This window comes from Macrobrachium nipponense, chromosome 36 (genome assembly GCF_015104395.2).
Source record: "Macrobrachium nipponense isolate FS-2020 chromosome 36, ASM1510439v2, whole genome shotgun sequence".
NCBI lineage: Eukaryota > Metazoa > Arthropoda > Malacostraca > Decapoda > Palaemonidae > Macrobrachium > Macrobrachium nipponense.
Genome location: NC_087220.1, coordinates 32,252,230 through 32,270,506, shown reverse-complemented (window position 1 = coordinate 32,270,506; position 18,277 = coordinate 32,252,230). Strand labels below are relative to the sequence as shown.

At 41.4% G+C, this 18,277-nt stretch overlaps 1 pseudogene; it reads right to left on the bottom strand.

Annotated features, from left to right (window-relative positions):
• Positions 1 to 5,404: 5,404 nt before the first annotated feature.
• Positions 5,405 to 11,264, bottom strand: LOC135203396 (transmembrane protein 161B-like; annotated as a pseudogene).
• Positions 11,265 to 18,277: the final 7,013 nt, after the last annotated feature.

Here is an 18,277-nt window from a genome sequence, read left to right as displayed (position 1 = left end):
GGCGTAAAGATCCAGGTCTGTCCAGTTCCAGAGCAACGCGTCCACTGCAATTGCCCCTGGGTCCAGAACCGGGGGAGCAATACAGAGGAAGCCTCTTCGTCCTTGATGTAGCGAACAGGTCTACTAGAGGACGTCCCCACAATCTCCATAATTGTTGACAGATTTCCTGTGCAAGGTCCATTCTGTTGGTAGAATCTGATTTCGGCGGCTGAGAAGGTCCGCCCTGACATTCTGAACCCCTGTCCACGAATCTTGTCAGGATCTTGATGCGCCTTGCGTCTGCCCATAGCAGAACTTCCTTCGCCAGGAGAAAAAGGGATCTGGAGCGAGTTCCTCCCTGATTCTTTAGATACGCAAGGGCTGTGGTACTGTCTGAGTTGACTTGAACAACCTTGCTTGACAGTTTTTCTTCGAAGAACTGCAGCGACAGGAATATCGCTGCCAGTTCCTTTACATTGATGTGCCAGGCTACCTGTTCCCCTCTCCAGGAGCCTGACACTTCCTCCCCCCCTAGTGTTGCTCCCCAACCGGAATGGAAGCATCTGAGAACAATACTAGGTCGGGGCTCAGAAGATTTAAGGAGAAGCCCTCTCGTAACTTCTGAGGGTTGAGCCACCATCTTAAGTGGACTTTTACTTTGTTGGAGATCCTTAGGATCGCATTCAGGTCCTCTTTCGTCGTCCATTCTTCCGCAAGGAAAAATTGAAGAGGCCTGAGGTGCAGTCTTCCAGCGAGACAAACTTTTCTAGCGAGAAATGGTGCCCAGCAGACTCATCCACTCCCTCACCGAACAAGCTTCTCTCTCTAGGAAGGCTGCGACTTTCTCTAACCCCAGTCGCTGACGTTCCTGGGATGGAAACGCACGAAAAGCCACTGAATCCATCTGAATCCCCAGATACACGATGGACTGTGTCGGGGTCAGATGCGACTTTTTCGGTGTTGACTAAAAGACCCAGAGACTTTGCTAGGGCTACGTAAACTGAAGGTCCTTCAGACACTTCTGCCTCGACGACGCTCTGATCAGCCAATCGTCGAGGTAGAGGGATATCCTGATTCCTGACGAATGGAGCCATTTCGCTACATTCCTCATAATCATTGTGAAAACCATCGGGGGCCGTGCTGAGACTGAAACAAAGGGCTCTGAACTGCCAAACCCTGTTGTCCAAGACGAATCTCAGGTACTTCCTTGAAAGAGGGTGGGACTGGGACGTGGAAGTACGCGTCCTGCAGGTCCAGAGACCCACCATCCAGTCGCCAGGTCTCAAGGCTCCCAGCACCGACTGAGGCGTCTCCATTTTGAACTTGATCTTTTCTACAAAAAGATTGAGCTGCTCACATCCAGGACCGGGCGCCAACTGATGACTGCTTCTGGCACTAGGAAAATCCTGTTGTAGAAGCCCGGTGACTCTAGGTCCAAGACTTGTTCCACCGCTCTTTTTCGACCATCTGGTCTAACAGATCGAAAAGAAAAACACTTTTCTTCTCTCCCTGATAAGATGGAGAGAGGTCTCTGGGAGTTGATGTTAAAGGAGGAGGATGTAGAAAGGGGATCTTGTACCCCCGCTCTACTATCTTGAGGGTCCAAGGATCCGCCTCTCTGCCTCCAAGCCTCCGCAAAGAATTCCAGTCTGGCCCCGACTGGCGTCTGAAGGACGAGATCTTCATTTGCTGGTTTTGGGTTTGAATGAATGCCCTTCTCCTCTCTCGAAAACCCTCTCCCTCGAGGAGCTGCTCTCAGTTGGGGGGTGCCCCGCGAAAGGGTTTGACTTTCTTCGGGGGTTTGCTGAATGTCGAAGTGGAAGGAGCCGCTGGACGTCTTGAAGACTGAACCAAGAGGTCCTGGGTCGCCTTTTCTTGCAAACTCTGTGCAAGATCCTTTACCATAGCCTGGGGGAAGAGATGGTCCGAAAGAGGCGCAAAGAGCAATTCCGCTTTCTGAGCGGGAGATACCGACTTAGCGGTAAAATTGCACAGCAGTGCTCTTTTCTTCAGGAAGGCAGTTCCAAAATGAGAAACTAGCTCCTCCGAACCATCCCTGACGGCCTTGTCCATACATGACAACACGCTGGACAGCTCCCCCAGACTGAGAGAATCAGGACTCCTAGACTGAGGTCTAAAACTCCCAGACACCAATCTAGGAAATTAAAAGCATTAAGGGTACGAAGCAGTCCCTTCAAGTGGTGGTCAGTCTCCACCGGAGTCCAGGACACCTTAGCAGGACGATAAGAGAGACCTCCTCTGAGCGTCCACTAAACTGGAGAAGTCACCCATTAGCGGACGAAGGAACCTTTACTCCCACATCCTCCTTGGTCTCATACCAAACTCCTCCTTTTCCCGGCGAGTCTAGAGGGTGGATGGGCGAAAGTGGTCTTGCCCTGATCCTTCCTTCTGGACATAAAGTCTTGAAGCTTCTTAAACGCCCTCTTGGTCGACAGCGATGTCTTCATTTCGACGAATTCAGGGTCTTAACGGTCTTGGAAGACGAAAGTTGAGAGGGAGGAGACCTAGGGGCTGCCGGCTGGAACTTCTCCCCGAAGGCTGAACGTAACAGCCTAACAAGAACCTTGTAGTCCGAGACAGCTGAAGCTACCGGCTGTTCTTCTTCGACGGAACTCCCTGGACTACTAAGTTTCCCCTTCCTCCCTAAGAGGAACTGGAGAACGCCCATCAGGAGAGGGAGTACGTCCAGCAGTCTCAATCCTGAACAATGACTTCCGTTGGTTGGAAGTATCCGCTACAGGTACGGAATCGGCCTTACGTCGATCTTTAGAGGTACGGACATTCTTGCAAAAGAGGAGCGTCCTTAGAAGCAACGTGAACTGTCTTAACAGAAACGTCTCTACGAGAGGAAGCGCGAGCTTCCTGACGAGAGGCGCCAAAAGCGTCCTGCTTAGCCAAGCGAGCGTCCTGCTTTGCGTCCTCAAAAGCGTCCAAAAATGCTTCGCTCGAAAAGCGTCCTGCTTCACACGGCGAGCGTCCTGCGGAGCGTCCTCAAAGGCGTCCTGTCTATAACTCGAAGCGTCCTGTCTAGAACGCCGAGCGTCCTGCCGAGCGTCCTCAAAAGTGTCTTGAAGAGAGCGCAAAGCGTCCTGTCTAGAACGCCGAGCGTCCTGCCGAGCGTCCTCAACAGCTACCTGCCGAGAGCGCAAAGTGTGCCTGCTTCGAACGCCGAGCGTCCTGACGAGCGTCCTCTCCTGAGAGAGTAAAAGATCTGCTAGGAGAACGAGAACGTTGACGATCCGGAGGCGGAGAGAGAGACGAGCGAGACGAGAGAGAATGAGGCCGCTTCGTCCTCTTGAGGACTGGCAGCCAAACGTCCTTCCTACGCTTAGGCTCGACTGCTGCTGGGCGAGTCCTCTGAGCCATCAGCGACGTAATCTGGTCCTGAAGGGACACTAGGATATCCTTCGTAGGTGACGAAGGAGCAAAAGAAGGGGCAGGACTGAGCCTGCGAGAAGGCGAGGGGCGAGGGACGCCTCCTTCCTTCTAGCAGGTACAGCTATCTGCCTCTCAGGTGAACACGCCTGTGCGTGGAAACTAAACGTCCTCTTCGGTAGAAAAGCCTTCTCTCTTTCTGCGGAGGAAAGGCGTCATAAGCGTCCTCTGACGAAAGAGGAGACATAGGACGTGAAGCGTCCTCAAAGCGAAAGGTCCTTTTCAACGGACGCGAGTCTCTCCGAGCGATCCACCCCTTGCGCGGGGAGGACGCTTCGGAGGACGAAAAGCAATCTTTCAGGACACGCGCTCGTGCGCGCTCTTGGCAGCCTGGGATTTAGCAACAAAGGCCTGCCGAAGGGACGCCAGATCGGTGGGGACCCCCGCCCCCGTACCCTCTTGCGGCTTTCGACATACCCACTCCCTGAGTCCTGGGAGTCCGATAGAGGTCTAGGCCTAGAGGCATTATGGGGCCGATCTGACGCCCCCTCCACAACACTAGGGGCACTACACAAAACTTTCACAGGGCCGGTTTCTAGGGCCAATACTTTAGATTCGAGAGCACGAATAGACTCTAGAATCAGAGAAAGGGTGTTACCTTCTCCCAGACCACAGCACTGGGGCCCGAAGGCACAAACAGGATTAGGTTGAGCAAAATCTACTGGTGTTTAGAGGAGGAGATGTTACTATCCTTACCTTTAGTAGAACTGCCCTTGGAGGAAGACCTCCTGACTCTATCGCACTCCAATTTACGTCGATAGGTCTCGTACATCTTCCATTTATCATCATCCAAATCCTTACATTCATTGCACCGATCATCAACCACGCAAACATGCCCCCTGCAATCCATACAAACTGTGTGAGGATCAACTGAAGGTTTAAGAAGCCTCACCTTACATTCACTCCATCACACACACTCTGAAACTTCCAGTACTTGATCCAGACATCATGTACTCAGAAAAGCCAATCCAAAATCAAAAACCAATCCACTATTACGCGTGCCAATCCAACAATCCAGAAGTCGATACCAAAAGTCATCCAGATATTAAGCAGATAATCAAAAAAATCCTAGACGGAGGGTACTGTAAACACAGATGTTTGCAGCACCGGCGACACGAAAAAAATATGAATAGAAAATGGAATGGTTCCTGATATCCGCCTCCAGCGGCGGGAATGGGAATGGGTACTACCACCTGGCCGCCCCACTACGTGTGCCGCGAGTTTTGAAATTCTGTCGGACGTCAGAAATACAGCTATATATATACTGACAGGTAAGTTTTTCATGAACAAAACATTGCTTTTAATTCATTTCTTAATTATTACAGGGCTTACACAAAGAAAACTGGAGCAAAGTATGTTACAGAAGGTATAAATTTAAATGAGGAGAGACTAAAGGAAACATGAAAAAGAATACTGAAGAATCTTTAGAGGAATCATAAAGAAAATATGGAAAGGCATAGCACTGAAAAGATTCTTTAACAGCATCTACCTATGGTCTAGCGACACAAATAACTTGGCTGCAGGTGGTATAAGTAGTTCAAAAGGAGGAAGCCATAAGAGAAAATAGATTGAAAAAGAAACAGACTCATACCTACAAAGAGAAAACTTGTTTTTGGCACTGTCTATATAATAAAATTAAAATCTTCTCAGCATTATATGAACACATTAAAGCTGCTAGACATTTACTATCTTTTAACAATACTAAATGTTAGTTTTTTTAGTTTTTTGGAGAAATTGTGCCATCACCTTCGAACCTCTTCTACCACTACAAAGATAATCTTACTACATTTTTCACTTAAATTTTTTTCTGAATTTGTCACGTCACTTGTTTACTTAACATACTTTTTGCCAATGACTGCACTGAGAATACAGTAAACAGAAAGTATCAATAAAAGGTTAGTACTTTATGCTACACATGAAATTTGCAGTAACCTTAAAGAGCAGATAAAGACCAACATACTTGAGGGAGTCAGTGCATCTTCCCTAATCGCAGTCCTGGGAAGGTGAAGAAGGCACCGATCATAGCACACATAACAGCCAAAATCACCTTAAAGGTCACTTTGGATGCTGGTCCACTGAAATGATAGCAATCTGTTAAAATAACCTAGTTATGAATTCTTAATACCTGTCTATCCTAATATAATAACAATAACAAATATCTAATTGTGCTTTGACTCTATACAGTATTATACACCTTTTGCCTCAGGATAAGAACAATTAAGGACAGCTTTATGAGATTTGCTCAAATCCTTCTAGGAATCCTGTAGTATTGATATACAAATTTGTCTCCAAATTATCATTTCAAGTTTTAAGCCTAGTGATCTGGTTCAACAAACAACAGCTTTAAAGGTCAATAACTAGGGATAAAAAGAAGAAATAAAATACTGACATAAAGGTTTAAAAAAAAACAAGTTTTATATGCCAAAGTTTTTCAAAGACTCCATTACCATACACTCAAAACGTTCTCGTGTTCACTAACTACTTCATCTGTCTGAAAGAAAGAATTTAGTCTCATTACACATGTGCCATCTGCATCTCAATGCACATTTCAACCCCTCTGCACTCTGCTGTGCTGCTGTCCTTGCTGTTTCCCTACTGCGTACCCACTGATCTCCATATCTCAATCTGCCACATCCCTCATGTTTGTAGAGCTGTTAACAATATGGCAAGCTCAGAAAAAGAGATGTCAGTGGTAGGGAAATATTGTACAGTACATACTTGAGGAGCCAGTTGGTGCATCAGCGGTGTGATACTACCTTCTCTCTAACAGACAAGACTAGGAACATCAACACATACTTACAATAAAAAAAAAATGATGGAAATCTGTATTTTTTTCGAAGTACAGTACAGTAGTACTACGTTGTTTGAAAATACCTGAAAACTCATTACGTATCTGATTGCCAATAAGGGAGAGTAGTCCCCACCTCATAAAACTTATCTGTAATATGGCTAGTTACAGGAATAAAATCATCCAGTTTTTCCCTTTTAAATAATGTCTCTACTTACTCAGAAGTTAGTCCTTGAGCTTTCAAAAAAAAGCTGCGGCACTTGAATTGAATGACTGATAGGCCATAATCCAGGCCCATCTCAAGCTTGCTTTCGTCAAGAATGAGCATACCAAGAGCTATAAGGAGATAAGTGAAGAATGACAGATCACATTGCTTTCTCCCCACCAGAATCGTCTCTCTGAAGTACAGCATCGAGAGGGAGAACATAATCTTTCTGAACACATGTTAAGGACTTACAATGAAAATACATCTTTCCAAATACCTTCCGAACAGTCACCAAACATTGTCACTTACATATAAAATGTTTGCTTTCAATAACAGTTTTATAACACAATAATGCCTGTGTTGGGAAACATTTACAGCTGCACTCTGTGCTTCAAGATAAACCATTAACCAGCCCGAGAAGCCGTTGTTAGGCTCAGAGGTCTGGATAAACAATCCTTTATAATAAGAATAGATAAACGATTGTTAATAGAAGATGGAAGGAGAACGCTTCCATCCCATGATAACTAAGAGTGATAAGTAGGCAAATTAACGGTCAGGATCTAGACTTAGGAAAGAAATTCATTATCCTCAATGAGAACCCTCTCTACCAAAGAAATAACCTTCAACCAGTCACATGATAAGGCCATTGGATGCACATACCAATGTCCTGTACAACAACTAAGCATATTCCAGATGGATAAATTTACAACTGGAAAACAAAATTTTTTTTTAACAAATTGTACGTCGTAGCTTCAAATACCCATTTTGCCACTTTCTGATCTAAATGTAGCCAGTTCCTTCTTATGGTTGTAAGAAGTTTTCTTTAACTTCTCTTTTTGCTCATACCATTTTTTTGATGCTGCTTTCACTTTCACTGAAATACTAGGAGTCCATATTCTAGTCATATAGGTAACAACCAACCAAACAAACAAAAAATACTACAGAGATGTTTCTTACTTGGGTTACGACCTTTTATAGACTAGTTGTTACTTTTACAATGCCATAAATAATTATGTTCTCTAATATTTTTAAAAAGAGTAACTTTAACTTTGGATATTCAAGAAATTTGGTATGCTTACATCTCTAATGAAAAAAGAACTCACATGATAGACAGTTGTATGGTAAATTTATCTTCTGGCGACACAATTGTATGGGCAGCACGATACACAAGATAATGTGATATTTTAATACATGTGGTACTTGATTTTTTGTTTGTGTACTTTGAGTTCTGAGCTTTTAGTTGGAAAAAAAAAAACAAAAAGTGGAAAATCTATATCTTTGATATCAAGTGAACTCTCGTTTGTAAAGTCAGTGGCACACAATATTTAGCAAAAGATGCTACTCACATAGAACACATGAAAGGAAGATGCTTGAGACTTGAAAAAAAACTTCATGATATAATTGCTACAATTTAAGTTCAGTACTGTACCAGCTAATTACCCCTTCTAACTTCATGTTGTGAACAGAACATGTAGTAAATTCATAGGTAAAATTACTGTGTTCTTTTATACAAACAAATATTTCATTGTTTGCTACTTAGGCACTGAAATACCGGTACTACATTAATTATTTATACTTCAAGTACTAGACACTTGCTGCAATGTAGCAGAATAAGACTAGGGGCTCAACCAGTGCGATATTAGTAGGCTAACCCTATCCTCATTAAAAGTGCATTTGTATAAAAATAATTGCTATACGTATATACTATATCTAGCTACATGTAATTTTTTCACGCTACTACAGCGCTGAATATCTGATGCATTATAAACTGCCTTTACCAGTATATATGACTAAGGCCTAAGGGCAGTAAGAAAAACAGAAGTCTTGCTATTTCTAACTTCAATTATGCAATATTTGTCTGAGTTTGAATTTAAGGATTAATTTCTAATGACAGTGTATTATTACCATGTTTTTTTCATGCATGCTCTTGTGACACTGAGCTTTAAGGTGAAGCTACAGAAACAAAAAACTCACATGCTAAAATTTCAACTTGCACGTGAGTTCTGGAAAATGGTCCAATTGCACATTCATACCTAGGACTCAAGCTGCTAAGATATTATAAACCCTCACTCAAGTTCAACTTTACTCTAACTCACTCAAGTCATAAAAGGATACAAGGAAAATCCGACAGCTAGGAGACACACAACATGCTCAAATTCACTTCACCTTTTGGGGGTGCAATGGCCAAGAATACCTGTAAAAAATAACAAGACAAGCATGTGAGAAACATCTCAATTAACTGTACTATCTATTAAACAGAAAATATTGTAAACCAGAATATCGTAATAATAATGATAATAAATGGTGTTCCCCGCAAAATTGCTTACCAGTGCCGTGGCCAAGTGCTGTAAAGTTGGAATGCCGTAATCTGAGACTGCAGTAACTGAGGGACTGCCTATATCTAAGAAAAAAAAAAAAAAAAATTGAAAAGAGCAATGTAAAATCTTGATTTCAAGTTAATGGCCCTATGGGCTTCTTTCCGTTTTTATCTTTGACCCTGAAGCATGTGATGTGAATGTCATACTAGCATATGAAGTAATATAGTACATAGTTGATTTTTTACCACCATTTTTTTTTTTTTTTATTTAGGCTACAACACTTAAGATAGTGAAAGAGGAGTTACAGTAGTTGGACAACAAAATAAGATCCAGAAAATGAGGGAGATGATGTACAAATACAGTATCTAACTGAACATCAGACACCTTTTGTATTGCCAACATTGAGCCACATGAAGCGCACTTGCACTAATTCCCTATGAGGTGTAATTATAGTACAATTCAATCTATGGTACTATGCAATGGAAATTATGGAAGATCCACTTACTTCTTGTTATAATATAAACAATGGCAGCACAGACTGAGAAATCGAGCAACCACTGATACTCTGTGTAATATTTCAACTGCATCACTTCTCCCGGGACCAATCGAGACATTTCCATCGGCAGATCTAAACTACGAGGGTACAGTGAAAGTTCCATCATCCTTTGGTGCTCTATCTTGCTACTGTTTTTTCCTCCTTTCCCTTTCTTTCCTTTATCTTTGGAATGCCCGCCAGGTTCCGCAGCTCCTCATCCGTTGGATGCAAGTAGTACATCAATCTGTTAATGAACAAATCATACACTGCTAATAATTATGTTTTTAAACTTCTGCCAATCTTTGTGCCCATATGTGTTAAAAATACATACATGAAAAAGTTCTTGGCACTCTGTGTTTCATTTTGAAGTTCCCCAGTGGTTTCTTAACATATCTGTACATATGAGAACTATACGTACAGGTATAGCATCAATTGCATTCGCTAACAAAGTACATACTATACCACACCAATACTTGATGAAGTACTAAATAACTATGTTCTCACAAATTAGGAGATATTGTTTTTTTTTTCATAAGCATAGGTATGGAGACTTCTATTACAGGTAGTATGATATGGAAGTGTACTAATACACAATTGAACTTACCCTGTATTGCAAAGCAGCCATCGAGCTAAAGAGTAGTGAGGGGTGATTTTCGACAAACACACTTGCCATTACCATCGTCACTACTAACTCAACCCGAACACAGCCTGTAAAGAGAAAAGATAATCAGCTCTGTTTCATATGTACAATAAAACCTACCTTTGAACCAACACTAAATCTTGTAAAACAACCAAACAATGTAGTATATTCTAATTTTATTATTATTATTATTATTTTTTTTTTTGGATTTGTCACAGTCCTCCAATTTGAATGGGTGGTATTATAGTGTTGGGTTCCGGGTTGGGGTTCATCCTGCCTCCTTAGGAGTCCATCACTTTTCTTACTATGTGATCCATTTCTAAGATCACACTCCTTCTGCATGAGTCCTGGAGCTACTTCAGCCTCTAGTTTTTCCAGATTCCTTTCCAGGGATCTTGGGATCGTACCTAGTGTTCCTATGATTATGGGTACAATTTCCACTGGCATATCCCATATCTTCTTATTTCTATTTTCAGGTCTTCATACTTATCCATTTTTTCCCTTCTTTCTCTTCAACTCTGGTGTCCCATGGTATTGCAACATTAATTAGTGATACTTTCTTCTTGATTTTGTCAATCACGTCACGTCTGGTCTATTTGCATGTATCATCCTATCTGTTCTGATACCATAGTCCCAGAGGATCTTTGCCTGATCGTTTTCTATCACTCCTTCAGGTTGGTGCTCGTACCACTTATTACGGCAAGGTAGCTGGTGTTTTCTTGCACAGGCTCCAGTGGAGGGCTTTTGCTACTGAATCATGCCTTTTTGTACTGGTTCTGTGCAAGTGCCGGACATTCGCTTGCTATGTGGTTTATGGTTTAATTTTTCGTATTGCAGTTCCTACATATGGGAGAGATGTTATTTCCATCTATTATTCTTTGAACATATCTGGTTCTTAGGGCTGATCCTGTGGCAGTTGTTTATCATTCCTTCAGTTTCCTTCTTGAGCTCTCCCCCTCTGTAAGCCATTGCCATGTGTCATTGCTGGCTAGTTCTTTAGTCTGTCTCATGCATTGTCCATGCATTGGTTTTGTTGTGCCATTCCTCTGTTCTGCTTGTCATTCTACTGTCGCTGTATATTTGTGGGTCTTCGTCTACTTTTATCAGTCCTTCTCCCCCATGCACTCTTGAGCCACTCGTCTTCACTGGTTTTCATATACTATTGCCCCAGTGCTCTGTTCTCGATGTTGACACAGTCCTCTATGCTTAGTAGTCCCCTCCCTCCTTTCTTTTGTGTTATGTATAGTCTGTCCGTATTCTCTTGGGTGTACAGTAGCACTTTGTGTACTGTCATATGTTTCCTCATTTTCTGGTCTATGCTGCGAAGTTCTCCCTTCATCCATTCCGACTATTCCTTGCGCTGTATCTGATTACTGGCACTCCCCAGTGTGTTTATGGCTTTCATCATATTTCCGACGCTGAGTTTTGACTTGAGTATCGCCTTGAGTCTCTGCATATATTCTTTCCTGATTGTGTCCTTCATCTCTTGGTGTTTTATATCCCTTCCTTCCATTATTCCCAGGTATTTGTACCCTGTCTCATCTATGTGTTTGATGTTGTTCCCATCTGGTAGCTTTATCCCTTCAGTCCTTGTTACTTTGCCCTTTTGTATGTTGACTAAGGCACATTTTTCTATTCCAAACTCCATCCTGATGTCCCCAGATACAATCCTTACAGTCTGGATTAGGGTATCTATTTCCTTGATGCTCTGACCATACAGCTTGATGTCGTCCATGAACATCAGATGGTTAATTCTGTTGCCTCTTTTCTTGAGTTGGTACCAAGCATCCATCTCCTGCAGTACTTTTGTCATGGGAATCATGCTACTACGAAGAGTAGTGGGGACAATGAGTTGCCCCTGGATTATTACCTCTGCTAATCTTATTCCATAGCTTGTAAGTATTGTATTCCAGTTGCGCATTGTATTTTTGAGGAAGCTGATGGTGTTTTCCTCTGCCCCCATATATTTTCAGGCATTCTATTATTATTATTATTATTATTACTGTTCTTCATTACCATTTTGTCTATCAGGAGCTGGTCTTTTGTGCCCCTACACTTCCTTCTGCAGCCTTTCTGTTGGTGGGGGATGGTGTTTGTCTCCTCTAGTTAGTTGTATAGCCTTTCACTGATGATACCTGTTAGTAACTTCCACTTATTGGTAGGCATGTGATAGGCCTGAGTTACTGGTATATTTCCCTTACTCTTGTCTTTTTCTACTAAGGATGTTCTTCCTGTGGTCATCCATTTGGGCACATGCTGATTTGTGATACTGCTGGAGTTGATCTGCTATTCGTGGGTGTAGGGCTTGAAGTTTTTGAGCCAGTATCCCATGGACTTCATCGGGACCTGGGCTTTCCAGTTGGGCATTTTCTTTAGTTGGTGTCTGACTGTGTCTGTTGTGATCTCAGTGAATCTTTGTTTTATTCTCCTGTTTTTCTTCTTCCTTAACTTCCTGGAGCCATGTTGCATGCTTTGTGTGATACCGGATTGCTCCATATGTTTTCCCAGTCTCTTACTTGGTTCGGCTTCAGGAATTTCTTGGTGGTTGTCTCCCTCTTAGTGGCTGTATAGTCATTTCTGGTTGGTTCCGAATAGTTTTGTGATGTTGGTATCCCTTGTTCCTGTTCAGGTACCGTTGGATCTAATGTGCTTTTGGCCTTAAGCCTCTGTTTTTACATCTTCTATTGTGTTGTTATGGAGTTCCATTTGACAACGTCTGTGAGAGAGAGAGAGAGAGAGAGAGAGAGAGAGAGAGAGAGAGAGAGGAGAGAGAGAGAGAGATGAGAGAGGGAAGAGAGAGGTGTAATTGCTGTATGGATAGTTAATGACTGAATTGGTTGTTGGTAGGTTCTGGGCTGTCTGCTGATGCTGTTGATTGTTAGAGTTCTGTGTTTTGAGTGAGTTTTTCAGTCAGTCTTTGATGAGAGCCTGTGAAAGGTAGTAGTGTTGGAGGAGTCTATTGAAGGCATTGGAAGTTGATTGAGTTTTGTGTTTTATTGGTGTTGTTAAGTTAGTGTTTTTTACTTAGAGTTGTTGTGCCCTGTGCTGTTGTGATTTTTTGTGTTGTTTGTGCAGTGGTCTTTTGTTGTTATATGTAGGTTGTGTTTCTCGGTTGGTGGTTGTGTTGTTAGGTTGTGGTTATGTTCCTTGGTTGGTTGCTGTGTTGTTGAGTTGTGGTTGTGTTCCTTGATTGTTGTTGTCCTTGGTTGTTGTGTTGTTGAGTTGTAGTCCTTGGTGTTGTTGTGTTGGGTTGTGGTGTCGTGGTTCTTGGTTGTTGTTGTTGTGTCCAGTGACCTTAACCAGCAGACAGCACAGGATAGCCCCGGAGTAACTGGATTGATTGGTAAGTACGTACATGTGTTTTGAGAGTGTTTTTGTTTTATGTTTTGTGTAGTTGTAGGTCAATTGTCCTGCGTGTATGCTGTAGTGTGTAGAGGAAAGTGTGACTGGGGGGTGGATTTGGTAGCTAGAGTGATTAGGTTAATGTGGGGGGGGGGGGGGGGGGGGGGGGTGGGGGGGGGGGGGGGGGGGGGGGGGGGGGGATTTTGCCAGCTTTGTTTTTTCAGCTTGTGATCCCGCCACATTGTTTAGTCCCCCCTCTCCTGTACTTTGTATTTCTCGTTCAGTTCCTCCCTTGTTTTTCTTGCTTCTTAGCCCTTTTTTCTGCCAGTTCTTTCAGTTTACTCAAGTCAGACCTCATCACCATGATTTTGCTTTTCCAGGCACCTTTTCCAAGGCGGTTGCTGTTTTGGTTTCTGTTGGGCTGTTGTGCTGTGGTGTTGGTTGTTTCGTATCTCCATCAGTTCTGCTACTAATCTTGCACCTGCATATGCCAAGTTACTTGTTTCTGTGATACTGGTGGTGTGTATTATTCCCATATTTCATTGACCTCACTTGTTTTCCTTAATTTTCTTAATTTTTCTTGGTGTTGTAGGCTTTCATGGAGGAGGGGATCTTTGTTCTCTCTGAATCTGGCTCCATCCATTGTCTGATCTTTCTACCCATTCTGTCTCTCTGTTACTTCGTCGGTGTTTCTTCGTGTGTCGTTGTTTGATACTCATCATCCTTGTCATCTTCTGTGGCATTGTCTCTCATTTTGTCTTCTTGTAATTCGTTGCCATGTGTCATTTCCCTTTCCAGTTCTTCTCTTTCTGTTGGGGAGAGCCAGTTCTTTTTCTTTATGTTCCTTACTTGGTCTGCCAGCCTCTGCTCTGTTTAGGGGGTGTTATTCCTCTCATTCCAGATGTTGACTAACCTTCTTCTATATCCTCTCTCCATTGGGTTGCTTTTGATGTAGCATCTCCATATTTCCTTACTTTCTTCTCTTGTCCATTTACCCTCTGGTTTGCTTCTGTAGCTCCAGTCTCAGGTTGTTTGTTACTGTTGTTGTGGTTGTCAGTTGCTGGATGACGACCTTAAAGTACCTGACCGTCTTCCCCTTCAATTGGGCCGAATACCTGGCTGCTGGACGAAGCTCTCTGTTGCCAGAGGTTTCCATTTACATCGTTGTCGTTTAATCTTTCATTTCTTTCCATCATTGCTGAGTTTTTGCTATTTAACCCATAGCTGGACCCATACCATCAGGAATAGGTACTCATTTACAGCTGAGTAGACTGAGGAAATTATGGTAAAGATCCTTTCCCAAGGAATCAACACCGAGGAGAGCAGTCACCCATCCAACGACTGACCAGCCCCAATGTTGCCTAACCAGTCCATTGACGACCTAACCCACTCTGCCACAGCGCCACATTATTATTATTATTATTATTATTATTATTATTATTATTTTTTTTTTTTTTTTTTTTTTTTTTTTTTTTTTTTTTTTTTTTTTTTTTTTTTTTTTTTTTTTGTTTTTTTTTTTTTTTTTTTTTTTTTTTTTTTTTTTTTTTTTTTTTTGCTCTATCACAGTCTCCAATTCGACTGGGTGGTATTTATAGTGTGGGGTTCCGGGTTGCATCCTGCCTCCTTAGGAGTCCATACTCTTCTTACTATGTGTGCCGTTTCTAGGATCACACTCTTCTGCATGAGGCCCGGAGCTACTTCAGCCTCTAGTTTTTCCAGATTCCTTTTCAGGGATCTTGGGATCGTGCCTAGTGCTCCTATGATTATGGGTACGATTTCCACTGGCATGTCCCATATTATATTAGTATTATTATTATTATTATTATTATTATTATTATTATTATTCTGAAGATGAACCCTATTTATTTGTAACAAGCCCACCAAAGGGCCACTGACATGAAATCAAGCTTCCAAAAGAATATGGAGTTCATTAGGAAGAAGTAAGAGGAAGTAAATAGAAATACAGAAAGAAGAGATCTTGCTTATTAAAAAAATAAAAAAAATATTAATAAACAGATAAAATTGTATTAAAATGCAAGGAGAATAGTATACTAATCTGGCCTTGCATTAGCACAGGCACTTACTTATCTGAGACTTGGAGGTTTCCCAGTCTTTTAAGTCACTTATCATTATTGCAATACGACTTAATATCGGTTCTACAAAGGTAAATACATTTTACAAGTCAAGATCAGCATAAGGGTTGAGGAACAGTTGGCCAGAAAGCAGAAGATCAAAAGTAGTAAGACAAAGACCCGTATGAGATCTAAGAAATCATAGCGAAAGTGGAAAGATAAGCCCTTGACCTCATAAAGAGTGCAGTCAGAAAGACTACATGACAGAAAATTGAAGAGAGAACTCATTATACATCTAAACCCACACAAGAAATGCCGACATAGATAATGATGATAACAACAGCAGACTAACCTAGCATTTAAATGAAGAACAGTAGACCCCCGTATTCGGGGACACTCACATTCGCGGATATCTCTCTGGAACATTTCCCTGCATAATTCATGGAAAATTCGCCTATTCGCGGTATTTTTCTATGAGAAATATCCACAAATTCCTGGTTTTTTTCATCAATTTCATCATAAAATGCACTTTTTGTGATAAAACTACTATATTAAAAAAAACAGGTATACAAAGTTTTAGTGGGTTTTTCTCAAGTTTCAACTAACAAAATAGGTTTTAAGCATTTTATAGGGGTTCCAACTATTGGTGGGGGGTCTGGTACGCATCCCCTGCGAAAACAGGGGCACCACTGTATGTTCATTATCAACCATTTATTTTTATTTAACTTTTTGCTACTGGTGTTGCTTTGTAGTAATTTATAAAATACAAAGTGTTTTATTTCAGTGATTTTGCCTTCTGGGCCAGTGACATCACTTGTCACCAAAATTTTCATGTGAGGATCAGTAATCTTTTCTTTCAGTTGGTAAACAATTTCCAACATCCCTATGTATCTATGAATTACTCACCAACCTTTTATTCTGGCTTTTTTGTTACTGTTGTTGTTCATGCGATTCCACATTTGAATTGTAGTTAAATAAAAAGTACTAGCAAACTAAGTAGTATTAAACCTCATTATAAAGTCTGACACACTTTTGCAGCTACAGGAGAGGTAAGAAGAGTGCAGAGAATGTTGTGCTTCCACATAACATTTAAGAAAAATAATGAACTCGCTTGATATCTGTGCCAAAAGTCAACAGGAACTGACAAAATAAACTTGAATGATGACAACACTGTTGAAACCCTTAACTACAAAAGCTTCATCACAAGACATTGAAAAAACATTTCTGTAAAACACCAACTTTGAGAAAAAGAGGAAGTAATGTTATGTTTAATCTTTTCAAAAGCCAATTTCTCATCAAGTTACACCTGAAATATTCAAAAAGTCACCAACATTCAAATCCATACCATCAAATGTAAATCAGGATGCAAAGGCAAAAGTGCTTTGGACTAACTAACTATGCACCATACTTTTAATAGGGTTAAGCTTGATGCCCAAATCATACTCCACTCACAAATAAGTGCCAAATCTTTATTCAAGGATTCTGCAACCACAGACCTACGGTACTGAGAAGGAACAACGGCTAGAAAAGTAATACTATTGGCTTATGCAGTAAGTTTGTAATACTCTTCATGACAGTGGGTTGTTCGCTGTGATACCTACTTCTGCAAATACGAGTAATTTGATAGCTGATATTTACCCGTATGTATTTTTTTAACTTTACCCTTACATATTTTTTAAAAGACGAATGTAATGTAGCAGTTATACCTTTTCTCCCTTCTGCTGTGATCATGTCTTGAAAAACGGACAAAACTGCAGTGTCTTTAAAAATTCCTTTCACCCTTCCTACGAGCATGCCTATGTGCTGTTGTGCCACATGACCATTGTGGTATTAGATGGAAAAGCCCAAGGTGAACTTCATCATGTGAAATAAGCTAGCATGTTACTTAATGTTTAAGCCTCGGTCGGGTAGAATGAATCCACGGAACAGCCACTATCACACAACACTTTTCAGCATGTGCTGTAGGGATGGTGGGGGGGAGGTCCTTTTAGGATTATGGTGACAAGCCTATGAACTGCTTTGAGTGCTACACATTATGGGGGAAAATTAAAGAGCAAAATCGGTAAAACTGAAGACTACTACCATGCCCGCTTGGTTTGGAATAAGCACCCGTTCATGTGCAAAATGGAAGTTAAGTACCCACACCTTGGGGACTAACGTAAAAACATGAACAAAAGGCTGTAAATATCGTAAACACAAAAAAAGGCATAAGAATACAGAAAAACATAAGTGATAGGCATAAATATAAAAAAAAATGATGCGAAAGGCATAAGTAAAACAAAATAAGCGAAAAAGGCTTAAATATGGACCAAAAACTATGCGAAAGGCATAAATATAACAAACTGGATATTGGTAAGGCAGCCGTACTAAACTGATCACGATAGATATTGGTACGACTGTGAATTGCGCATGCGTGAACCCTTGTTTACCGCCTCAGGCATATCAGTAACAGCAAGGAAATGGCGATCAAGCAACATGAACCATGTAATAATAAATCAGTTTTTGCCGAAAATGAGATGTTTTCAGGTTTCAACGAGCTGAAAAAGGCAATAAACGTCTATGAAGAGTCAAACTTCCAGAAACTGTATATCCACAGGTAACGAACGATCAACAGCCCTGAAAATAGCTTCGAAGAGGAAATTAACATTTACCAGAGGATCGACTTTGGTAGTTTTCCTTATCATCATGAATACAGTAGAGTACGATTTCTATGTACCTCAAATCTTCTTTGAATCTCCTCTTTGGAGCTCTTTTCAGGGCCAATTTGATCGTTCGTGACTTACAGATACACAATTTCTGGAAGTTTGACTCTTTGAAGAAGTCTATTGCATTCTTCAGCTCGTTGAAACCTGAAAACATCTGGTTTTCGGCGAAAACTGATGTATAATTCCACAGTTCAGAAGAGATTCAAAGAAGATTAAATTTTGAAGTACACAGATATA